Genomic DNA, 12,408 nt, shown 5'->3' with positions numbered 1-12,408 from the left:
ACAGGAAGCACAGCACCCAGTGCTCAGAGCACCACCTCCAGAACCGCAACACTACACTGCTGTCCTTTAATATGCCAGCCTGGCATTTTTCTCTAGCCCACAATCATGCTGCAGTAATTGCTAACAAAACCAATCGTGCATGTCCTGCAGACATGAGGCTGAGGCTTCTGCTTTTCTGTCTGGACAGCACCACCTTTTCTAAAAGACACGGTGCCTGCCACATGCAACGGGAGAGGCTCCCATTCAGTGCAGTCAATTTGGCCTAAAAACCCCTCCAAGGAGAGAGCAAGAAGAGCATTGGCTCGAGTGAGCCAGTCAACGTCTGCCAACCGAAAAGGAAAAACAGTGAAGTGAGGATCCAGGTCATAATGCCTTTGAGCTTGGGCCCTTCCCTTGACAATAGCATCTGCAAGTGGGTCTGCCTGAGAATACACCCTAGGTGTGCCCCCCCTGGGGAGTGTGAACCCACTCTAATGGCTCCCCCCTTTGAGTTAAAACTGCAGAAATAAATGTAACACCTGAAAACAACCAAAGGGAAATGGGATCACAAATAGAATACCTCCTCAGGGAAACTTCATCCAGGGCTTCTTGGAACTGCAAAAATATTGCCTGATGGCTTCTATAATTGTAATAACTTCATGGGGCGTCCTGTCTTTTAGTAGGGCAAATAAGGGCACAAGACTATCTTTAGGGACAGGAACCCAGGGCAACAGCCAATGATTTCCCCTAAAAGGCTCTGAAGTTGGGTTAAGGTCAGAGAGGCTGGACTATCCAGCAAAGGCTTAAGGGCCTGGCCTGAGTCAAGGTAAGGTGGGTTCCAAGCATCTTAAAAGGAGGTACCTTTTGAATTTTATTTAGGGCTATGGTAAACCCCACCCCTTTTTAAATATGGCAAGAACCTGGGCCAGAAGGCCTTCCAGGCAGCCCGGGTTTGGTTTCCCAGGATTATATCATCCATGTAGGCATACGCAAGGGAGGTATCTGAACCAAGCATAGGCCCTAAAAGTGTGGCCAAGTATTGTTGGCAAAAGGCTGGGCTAGAAGGGATGGAGAAAGCAAACTTCTCTCAGTCATCTGGATGCAGGGGGATTTTTTTTTAAAAAACATCTTGAATATCAATCACAACCAAGGTATATATTCTGAAGGTATAGCAGGAGTCCAGGGCCTGCCTCTTAGGGGCATTCCTACTACCTCCATCCTTTCATTTACCTTACTTAGATCTTGAGCATAGGCCAAGCTCCAGAGGCTTTCTGAATAACAAAGAGGGGTGTGTTCCAAGGACTCACAGAAGGGAGTATGTGCCCAAGGTTTTTCTGTTCCTCCACCAGAAGGTGGAGGGCTACAAGGTTAGGTTTGGTCAATAGCCACTGCTCCACCCAGATAGGGCTTCCTGGCTTCCACCTAGTGGGAAGTACTGGGGTAGGGGAGTGGCCTTTAGGATTGGGGGAGCACCAGAACGGGTCCCCTATGTTCTTCTCTGTAATTATGAAAGTTAAAAAAAAATCATTTTCCTTAATTCCCTCTAGTTCCTATTTAAGCCTTTGTGCTTCTTCCCCATCCAGGATCTCATCATAGGATGCTCCATGGTCTGTAGTGACCACGGTATCCATTTGTCTTAGCATGTTTTCCCCTAGTAAATTGGCAGTGAGGTTCTTTGCCACTAAAGGGCGTATCTTTCCCTGCTCTCCATTTGGGCTAGTCCAGTTCATAAGGGTGACCATCTCTCTGGACTGGGAGTTGCCCCGTACCCCCAATATCGGGGCCCCAGGTGCAAGCTTACAGTCCAAGGGCACTTCCTCCTCCCTGAGTACAGATCAATCTGCCCCAGTGTCAATTAAGCAGTGAAACTGCTTCCCACCTATGTTATGAGAATTCTCATTATAGGGCTGAGTGCCTCCACCAGGGGGACAGTCCAATGGGCCTGGATCATCCTGCCACAAGGCTGCCTGGGCCTTGCAGCAGAGGGGGTTCCTCCTTGAGTTAATGGGGCTAGAGAATGCCCCTACCCTAAATCAAACTTGGATCGACAATCCTTTTCCCAATGGTATCCCTTTCTGCATATTGGACAGTGTGTAGGGGGCAGTTTGCCAGCCCCTCGTCCCCCAGGCTGGTTGGTTGGGGATTGTTGTAAAGAGTCCCCCTTAAAGTGCCCTTCCTGCCCTCATTTAAAACAAGTCCCTCTCCCCAATGGTATTGGAATTCCTTAGACCTGGGCTGCCAGAGCCTGGGTAATCGCCTCAGTCAGTGCCGATGTCTGAGTGTGTAATGCTAAAGCTAGTGATTGGGACTGGTGCTGTTGCGTTCCCACATCCTGCCAGGCCACCACCCATCTGCTCAGGGAACTCTCTCTCAATCCCATGTAGGCCATGCGGTGGTCTACATTCATCCCTTCCCAGACCAGCAGCTTTACAAACTGATCTCAGAGGCTCCCTGCTGGCAGCTTGCAGTTAATACTCTGTTGGACTCAGTCTACAAACTCAGCTAGAGGCTCACCAGGTTTTTGTCTCACTCCTGCTCTGGGGACTCAGTAGGCCCATCATCCAGTTTGTACCATGCGGCAAGTCCTGCCTGCCTCACCTGGTCACAGTATGGACCAGGTATTGTGGCCTGTTGGACACCAGTGGAATGCCCTTCCCACATTTCTGTTAACATGGCATAAGTAATAGGTATCACCAGTTGACCATGCCGGTTATTCTCCCCCCCACACTCTGCATTCCTCCTTAAAGAAAGCACACCATTTAATAAACTGAGAACTGGTGAGGATGGCTTTGGCCACATCCAGCCAGTCCTTAGGGACACACAGGTGATAAGCAATGTCCTGTAATAGGGTCTAGGCCATCCTCCACCACTGCCTTTCGGCGCTCTGTAATGTCCTTAGCTTCCCATTCCAAGGGCCTGTTAGCTCCTGATGCCAGATTGACTGATACGCCTTAGGAAGCAAATCCTATGGCCTAGGGTCCTGTCTCCAGAGTGGCCCTTCCTTTCAGGGTAGGCCACCGAGTAGGTTAATTCCCCAGCCCTCGGCCCCTCCTTGGAAGGTTTGTAGGGGTCCAGGTCTTGCAGGTCCCTCTCGCAAGTTGTGTAGGGTAATGTACCTCCACTCCAATCAGGGGAATAGGGAGGGGGCCTATGACCATCAGGGGCACATGAGTCAGAGGGAGTAACTTTCACCCTTGTTTTGACTTCCATTGTGCATGTTTCAGTGCATTCTCTGTCAAATTTGACCCATTCCTTTTCCTTCCCACTTCCCAAGTCCTCCTTTACTCCCTAAGGCCTAATGTTACCTCCTCCTCCCACTTCTGTGAGGTAGCATTACCCATACTAAGGTTTTCACTTACCCTGAGAGACTGCTTAGCCTTGGCCGGCATCTTTTCCTTTCATGCCCCAAGTTGGGTGCCAGATGTCGGGTCTTTGTCTGTTTCTCAAAGATGGAAGGGGTCCGAGAAAAGGAAAGTGGGAAAGCTCGCCCATTCCCCAGCCTCCCTTTGCCTGGGAAACAATCAGACACAGTGGAGAGTCAAGTCAAGCAGGAAAACTCGTTTATTAACACACAGCAAGCCCTTTTCAAAGCAAAAAAGAGCAGGTGGCATGGCAGGGGAGGAAAAGAAACAAATCACTGTCAAGTTCACACCGTATCATGCACCTAAGCTTCCACCGTCTGATTATACAATAATCGTAAAGCAAATCGGGCTCTGCCCACTCAACTCCCTCTCTCAAAGCCATCTTTGCTGCCCATGTGCTCTACACACAGCCATGCTGTGGGCAACACCATGGGTGAACTGGAACCCGAGAGTGTACAGGTGGGACTGGACTGTACAGGTTGATCTGGGTGCTCAGTTTCTGGCTCATTAACTACCTCTGGAATGCAGGCCATAGAACCTCAGCTTTGTTTCAGAGGACGGCCATGGTAACTACTGCACCCAGCTTTTCCATCTCAGAGCCATCGAAGCAGAATCCTGACCAGTGTCTGACAGTACATCCCTTTACCAGTTTGGGGAAGGGTCCAGCCCCACATACCAACAGGAGGACCACAGAGTACAGGCAGAGGCTCTGCTAGGCCCCCAGCCTGGCCCTGTCAGCACCCTGTCACACGCTTTCTGCTTGATCACACTTTGACACAGTCCCGCATTGAATGAAGTCTGTATTTAAAAAAAGAAAAAAACAAAGAGAGAGGGTTTGGAGAGCTTCCTAAGAGCAGAAAATGTAAGGGTTCCTGGAGTGTAGGGGGTGTAGACAAGTCACTCAGCTCCCATGGGCCTTGCCATAAAGTCTTTTCAGTGGCATCCTTTATGGTGAACCTGTGAGGATTTGTCCCTGGTCCTGATTCCTTTGAGCTGATCAGCCCCACGTCAGGACAGAGTCAGAAACACAGGCAAGCAACCTGGGCCCACACATCCTCAGCAGGGGAAGTTAGGGTGAGAAGTGAACTGAATTGGAGGGGCCGGGCTGTGTCTGCTGTTCCATGAGGAAATGCTCAGGGTGGGAGGTATGACTCAGGTGGTAGAACACCTGCCAATGAGCAAAAGCATCAGACACCTACTTCAAGTCCTAGTCTCATATTTAAATAAAAACAGGAAATGCTTGCTTGCTACGGGGAAGAAATACTCAAATTTTCAGGGACACAGCTTTTCTGTTGACTGTGGTGGAAATGTGGAGAAAAGTCAGGGAATTTTGTTTTTCATGACGCATGGCCTGTAAGCTATTTCCCAGTCTCAAGCTGGTGAACAGGAAAGTACTGTCTGTGGCTGAGTGTTTCAACATACCATGATGAGTTCACTCTGAATAAAAGGGTGGGCCCTAGAGCCAACCACAGTATCCTCCTAAGCACCCCAGCAGGAGAAGACTCAGTACACAGAGGGCACAGTCTAGGAACAGAGGCAGGGGTTGGATGAGGATACATCCATAAGGCCAAGAAAATCAAGAACCATAACTGGGGCTGAATTGAGGGGAGGAGTATGGAGCCAATCCCCATAGAAGCTGCGAATGTAAGCCACTGGTTGAGGCTATTTGTCCCAAGAGCCCCAGAGAACAGGTGCATCAAATTCTCTTATTATGTGCACATGAAGAGAGAAAGCAGCAGTGAGACACTCCCTCCGCTGTAGAAACCAGGCTGGGAGCAAGGGAAACCATCCTAGGCCAGCCTGGGAGGACAGTGTCCTAACCTCAAGGCTCCGATTGTGACCACAGCAGCGGACTGCAAACCCTCCCCTGTGTGCTTCTCCTGCCTTGCTCCAGTGCACGGAGCACAATGACGTCACGTGTGCTGAGTGCAGTGACATCACTGAGACCAGCTAACCCTGGTGGGCACAGAAGGCCACCTTCCCAGGGCATGACAGACCAGGAAGCTGAATTGAGGTGAAGAATGGTCCTATGCCCCAGGAAGGCAAAGAGTGACTGAGAGATTCCCTGCACATGATCCTCTCATCAAGGCATTTAAGCATCTCTTTGGGATCACAATGGAACTGATGAACAGTTAGGTAAAAAATGCAGCTGGGCTTAGTGATGTACACCTGAAATTCCAGCACTGAGGAGGCTGAGGCAAGAGGATACTAGGTTCAAGGATGGCCTGGACTACACAGTTGAGACCCTGTCTTCAAAAGCAAAAGAGGGTCTGGGAAGGTGGCTCAGTGATAGACTGCTTCCCTTGAATGCAGGAGGCCCTGGGTTTGATTCCTCAGCACCACATACGCAGCAAAGGCTGGAAGTGGCAATGTGGTTCAAATGGTAGAGCCATAGCCTTGAGCTGAAGAGCTGAGGGACAGTGCCCAGGCTGAGTTCAAGCCCCATGACCTACCAAAAAAAAAAAAAGAATGGAAAATGAGGGGCTGGGAAGGTAGCTCAGTGGTAGACTGATTGCCTTGCATGCATGATGACCAGGGTTCAATTGCTCAGCATCACCTAAGCAGAAAAAGCCAGAAGTTTTGCTGTGGCTTAAGTGGTAGAGTGTTAGCCTTCAGCTGAAGGGCTGAAGAACATCGCCCAGGCCCAGAGTTCAGGCCCTACAACCGACCGAAAAAAAAAAAAGACAATATAAAATGAAATATGTAGGCATATTCTCAAGAATATATAGGTCCTTGAACACAATATCCATTTTGGCACTATTCACCATGGCCAAGAAACAACCCAGAAGCTCCATGGTGTTTGCAGAGAAATGAATGACACTGGACATGGTCGTGTGGAGCAAAGTCAGCCTGGTTCAGAGCAGTAGAGTCAAAGGCCCAACTGTGAATGAATGCATAAAGAAGACGTAGCCTGGTCAGTCAGTGCTGGAGTCCCCGACCGGAGGTGTGATCTTGGGATCCCACCCCTCCCGGTGCCTCTGATGACCTTTTATCAGGATTTTTCTGTCCAAGGCACAGTTCAGTGCCCAGGATGATGAACGCTGACATGGATGTTGATGCTGAAAATCAGATGGAACTGGAGGAAAAAACACAACTTAATAATCAAGCGCTTGAACTCCAACATACACTTGAAGATCTCTCAGCAAGAATAGATCCAGTTAAGGAAGAAAACCTAAAGCTAAATTCAGAAAACCAAGTTTTTGGACAATATATAGAAAACCTCATGTCTGCTTCTAGTGTTTTCCAAACAACTGACATGAAAAGCAAAATAAAGTCAGAGTTCCCTTCTCATTTACAGAATTGCTGCTTCCCTCATTCCCTCTCTCTCTCCCTTTCCTTCTCTCTGTCCCTTCCCCCTCCCTCTTTCTCCCCCCTTTAAAACTTGGGCAGATTCTAAATGTAACAGTACCTTTGTTTGGGGCTTCATTGAATGGTTATGAAAATAATTTCAAATCTAGGCAAAATTAACTACTTAACAGGAGACTTCTATGAGTCTGTGTATTATTTTAGTCTAAGAAAATGTACAGATGTATTTTAAGGAATTTATAATTAGAATTGCAAATATTTATGAAACTTGAAGATGAACGTTTTATTGAATTTGCTTTGATATATAGACTTAGTCATTTACTACACGCTTACTTAGTAAGATATAAAAGAAAATGTGAAAATGTGACCAAAATCATGTACTGAATGCATAGCTTTATGTATGTACCTGTTCACCATTGTGTGCCTCTCCTCCATCTGCCTCCCCATTTACCTTCTCCTAAGTCAAGATAGTTTCACATTTGTTAAAGTACTTTGAGTAATAATCACCTGACAGTAACCTAATCTTTAAGTCCTGTAGTCAACCAAAACCTTGCCTAAAGATTGTCAGTTGTACCTTCTAATAATAAGATAGGACTGATGGTTTCTCCTTAATCATTTGAAAACAGATTTGGGCTATAAAGAGGATTTTAAGTTGAAACTAAATTATCAAATTGAGATCTGTTTAAAAACAAAGAACCAACTTGCTTTTGCACCAAATAACCCACTTACTATCTGAAAAGATAAGAATTTTGGTTATGGGCTGCGAAGGCGGCTCAGTGGTAGAGTGCTTGCCTTGCATGTATGAGGCCCTGGGTGGAACTCATAAGAAAACAAAACATAAGAAAACAAAAGGCAGAAGTGGTGCTATGTCTCAAGTTGTAGAAGGCTAGCCTTGAGCTGAAGAGCTGAGGGACAGCACCCAGGCCTAGAGTTCAGGCCCCATGACCAGACACATGCACAAAAAAAAAATAATTTTGGTTATGTATCAAGTAGAAGTAGAAAGTCTGGGAGGAATACATAGAAATAGGTAATAAATAATGTGATAAAAGTAGCTACCAACTCCGAATGTTTTCACTCCACATTTATATTGTCTCTAGCACAGAAGAGATCTTCCAGGGAATATATATATATATATATATATATATATATATATATATACATATATATATATGTATATATATATATATACATATATATATATATATACACACACACACACACACAAATATATGAAAATGGGTTAAGTTTGACTGATTTTACATACACCACATGCTATGCTATTCCAGCTCTAGGGTTTGGTTGCAAGGTTTATTTGTTGTACCTAGTTAATTAACTGTTAACAAATTCCTTGAAGAGTGTACTGGTATTAGAATCATGAATGAGAGAATTTTATATATATAAGAATTGGTAAGCTCAGTATTTTTATCTCACTCTGTAAATTCAACTAATAGGTTCTTAGAATTTTAGTCATTCTCATAACAATTTCTAAAAATTTAGATCATACATTCCATTTGGTAAAGGAATCAATATTTCCCCTGTCTTTGTTTGAAGAAGTGATCCCACCTGAATTACGGTGGGTGGATCACCTTGTCTGCCTGACCCGTCATCAGAAACTTCTTCTGAGTGAAGCTGAAGGCCCTGTCTTAGGTTGGTCAGACTGGCCCCCCTGTTACCAGTCTCTGGCAGCAGTTCCTCTCAGGGGGAGCGGGAAGGATTCATTTATATGGAGCTTCATCTTATGTAGCTGGCTGGCTAAACTCATAAGAGAGTTTGGAGTGCACATATAATACAAGGAAGGCATAGAGAAACCATCAGTAAAAGCTTTTCCAGGTCAAAGAATGACATTAGCAATCCTTTGACATAAGTCAGGGAAGGGATATAGCGTTGAAATTGTTTAAACAGTTCTTTAGCAGTTTTTGCCACTTTAGAGTCTAGAGGTAGGGCTTATGTAGTATTATGAGCAAGCTGATTAAGATAATGGGCTGTTTGTATGTTTTGTGTTAGTGTCACAGCAGCTGCCGCTGCGGAGGCAGCTAACGAAATAAAGGCCAAAACATCAGCTACAAGTAGCCCAACAAATCGATGAGGGAATGCCAGAATTTTTTTTTCCTATGAAAATCAATCTTGTGTATAATTTATTTTTTTTTCATTTTATTTTTTTTTGTGAACATACTGTACAAAGGGGTTACAATTACATGGGCAGGATAATGCGTACATTTCTTATCAAGCATTGCAGCCTCCTCCTTTGTTTACCCTGCACATCCCTTCCCAAGTTTTAGAAATATTTACAGGAAGCATAACAAATGATGGTTGCCTAACAAGAAGTATGGATTTAGTTATGCTGCTAAATGAGCAATTAGTAAAAGAACAATTAGAACAGGTGACATTAAAATAATCAGCTCCTTCAGAAATATTAAACAGTCCATACAAATGACATGGGTGGTGATACACAACTCATAATTATTTTTTAAAGGATTAATTGGGCCAGGTTATGTTATTGAGTACAGCCACCAGCATCCAAACATGATGTTGAGGATGCCCATTCATCCACCACAGTCCAAGATTGTACTTTTTAGTAAGATGAGCTCCAGACCAGTCCATTAATTGAGAGTTAGTTCCAGAAATATCGGTAACAAATGGCTGTACATGCCTGTACCTTATTGGATGAGGCTCTCCTGTAGATACTACTATTTGTGAAGAATTAATGCAATGTTGTATCACATCGGATGGAGAAGAATTTGCATGAACTGGGTGTTCATTTGATAAAGATGTCATCTGTATATTGTACATTTGATTTTTATCCGGAATCCAAATTTTATGATCATGGATAGCATTATAATACAGCCTGAAATGGAGCCTTTAGATCTGGTGGTAAAGCAAAAAGGAATTCCAATGTCTGAAGCTGAGATATTTCCCATCTTGCTGTGCTGGATGAAGGGATCAGGGCTGTATTGTATGCTGATCTATTGACATGAATGAGTACTTCAACTCCCTCCCAAGTTGTAGGGTGCACAATCGGGGGATCCAGCACGTAAGCCCAATGTGTCATCATTTGTGTCATCTGAATGAGCCTCCACAATCCTAATGCAATGCTCAGGCAACCAGCAGGATTTACTTTCTTCCTGCAAAAAAACACAAACATGTCCTCGACCCCATGTTAAAACCAGATCAGACCCGTGCCAATCACCTGTTAAAGGATCCTTCCACTTAACTTGCGCAAAAGCTCTTTGCCCTTTGATCTCTTCTTTTTTTCTTCAAAAACTGCTGTGCTGCGGAAAGGACATTACAGTCTAAGCTTAAAAAATTTAGTACAAATAAAGTGTGAGAAGAATATTAACAGGAGAGAAGGGGTATAATTCCCCCCTTTTAATTTAAAATTTTGGTGTTTTAATAGCCAATTGGCTTGTTTAACAATTTCTTGTCCTTGAGGAATATAGGGAATACTGTAGAGTGAAATCTGGTAAGAATTATAAAAAGTTTGAAAAGCTTGTCCAACATATCCTGGATCATTATCAGTAGTAATATATTTAGGAAGTCCCATATTGGGAAAGCAGTGTGGGGAATGAGCAATAAAAATTTGCTAGTCTTCCCAGTAAGAGGAGTATCCATAATAAAATTAGAGTAGGTATATGGTAACATGGACAAAGCGAAGCCATCCAAAACAAAAAGAATCAGGCAGGAGTTTAGTCTACTTTTTCCACAGTGGAGGTGGTCAGGGGAACGATGTAGATTCCTTCCAGGTGACTGTAAGACTGTAGCAGCAGCAGCAGCAGGGTCCCTCAGTGGCTCCAAGAGACTGTCACACACTTCGTGCTGGGCTGTAAATTTCTACACAGACTGGTTAAGGATACAAGCAATGCATAGGCTTGGCAGGCGGTGGCCCCACTAGTTTTTAAGACTATTTAGACGATAACCCAGGACAAATTACCAAGATGACAACCTTTTTAACTAGATAGTTTTTTTTAATAAAGCTGACTTTTTTAGGCAGATATAGAGGGCACAGGCTTGTACTAATATTTTTCACGTATTTTTTTGTCTAATTTGTCACATTTTTTTTATGACTTCGGTCCTTTGTTCTAAAAAGGAGATGATGGGCGAAGATTCATCTTCTGTAACTTCTTCAAGCCGACTTAGGGGTGTTGATTCTACCTACCCAGGAACCTACAATGCTAGTGTATTTTACAAAGAGGTTACCAGGTTTAGATGTCATTAAGAACAATATTTTAACTTTTGACAAATGCACAGACTTTTTTATTTTGGCTACAGTAGTGTAGTTTGTTTAGCACTCTGTTTTGTAAAAGCATCTTTAGGAATGTGACCTCTAGTGACCCTAACAATGTCTAAGTCACCTGTGCAAGCCTTTAGACAGATGTTAACACAATCACACTCTTGGGTTTACAAACTTTTTTCTTGAGCAGATAAATTTTATGTAGCTGGTGTTAGCTCAAAAGTTATTGCCATTAGGGTTTTGGCACATACAGGTGTTGGGATTTCAACCATCCCCCACATTTTATAACTTTATCTTTTTAGTACTATCACAAGTTTCTGTCCCTACAAAGTAGATACTCATGGATATTAGGCATGCTTACAACCTATCTTCCCATGACCTCCTGGCTCTGACCAATTTTTGAAGGGCCATGCACAAATGACTCTAGGATTTGACATTTTTGTCATCCAAGCAGTGGCTTACTGCCTCTGGATGCTCCTCCATTGCTTTGTCCCAGGAATGTCTTCTCTACACTGGGATAAATGTCTTATCTGTATTTTCCTTAGCTGGTCGCTGGACATGAACTCGGGCCCGAGTGCTGTCCCTCAGCTCTCCAGCTCAAGGCTAGCACTCTGCCGCTATGAGGCCCAAAGCAACTCTGCTTGCTCTTTCAGTACTCTGCTGGCTGAGTAGAAGTGACAGTCTCACAGGGACCTTTTTCTGCCTGGGCTGGCTTTGAACCAGTTTGCAGATCAATGAGTCTTATAAAAGGCTACTTTACTCCAATAAAAAACAACAAGTTGGTCAACATAGAAGTAGCTTTTAAACATGCTCTTACCTGAAACTTGTTAAGAGCCAAAGTTGCATTTGACAAACTTATAAGAATCCTCTGTGCTTTGTTCTTGGCTTGCTGGAAACTAAAATTGCCCCTCTATGTCTATGTGAACCACCTCCTCCTTTACCAGTACCATCCCCACCGCAGATCTGGTTCATCTTCCTGGTATTTCTTCTGTGAAATATGGGCTCATGTTGAGGAAAAAGGTGACACCTGGGACCTACTCCCACAGCCAGCATATTGAGGTACAAGTGCATGTGACCCCAGGAACATGTCACACATGTTTCAAATTTTGTTGTTTAGTCAGCAGAGAGCTTGAACTCAGGGCTTGCCCACGTTCCTTGAGCCCTTTTTGTTCAAGGCTAGGCCTCGACCACTTTCAGCCACAGATCTGGTTTTGGTTTGCTGGTGCTTAATTGGAGAGAAGAGTCTCAGAGATTTTCTTTCACTGGGCTGGCTTTGAATTGGGAATCCAAGGTCGCAGGCCCTGAGTAGCTAGGATTGCAGGCTGGAGCCACTAGGGCCTTGCTTGCTTAGAGTCTTAGATCTGATTCTACAGAGGTGAAATGCAGCTTCCTACACTTCAGAACCTGACACAGCTTCCCTTAATGCCATTTCTCCAGGTTCACCCATTTCCCTGAACATGCCATCTTCCTCTCCTGAAAGGATGAATAGAATTGGATTTTTCCTAATACATGAGAGACGGTAAGACAGTATTC

The 12,408-nt window shown here is 44.4% G+C and overlaps 3 pseudogenes; 2 read left to right on the top strand and 1 right to left on the bottom strand.

Annotated features, from left to right (window-relative positions):
* LOC138812426 (voltage-dependent calcium channel gamma-2 subunit-like) overlaps window positions 1-12,408 on the top strand; it is a 351,801-nt pseudogene that overhangs the window by 41,495 nt on the left and 297,898 nt on the right.
* LOC138812377 (serine/threonine-protein phosphatase 2A 65 kDa regulatory subunit A alpha isoform-like) overlaps window positions 1-12,408 on the bottom strand; it is a 60,420-nt pseudogene that overhangs the window by 16,527 nt on the left and 31,485 nt on the right.
* LOC138812380 (short coiled-coil protein B pseudogene) lies at window positions 6,373-12,330 on the top strand (annotated as a pseudogene).

This window comes from Dipodomys merriami, unplaced genomic scaffold, assembly GCF_024711535.1.
Source record: "Dipodomys merriami isolate MVZ:Mamm:240054 unplaced genomic scaffold, mDipMer1.0.p SCAF_57, whole genome shotgun sequence".
NCBI lineage: Eukaryota > Metazoa > Chordata > Mammalia > Rodentia > Heteromyidae > Dipodomys > Dipodomys merriami.
This window is presented reverse-complemented; position numbering and strand designations above follow the sequence as displayed.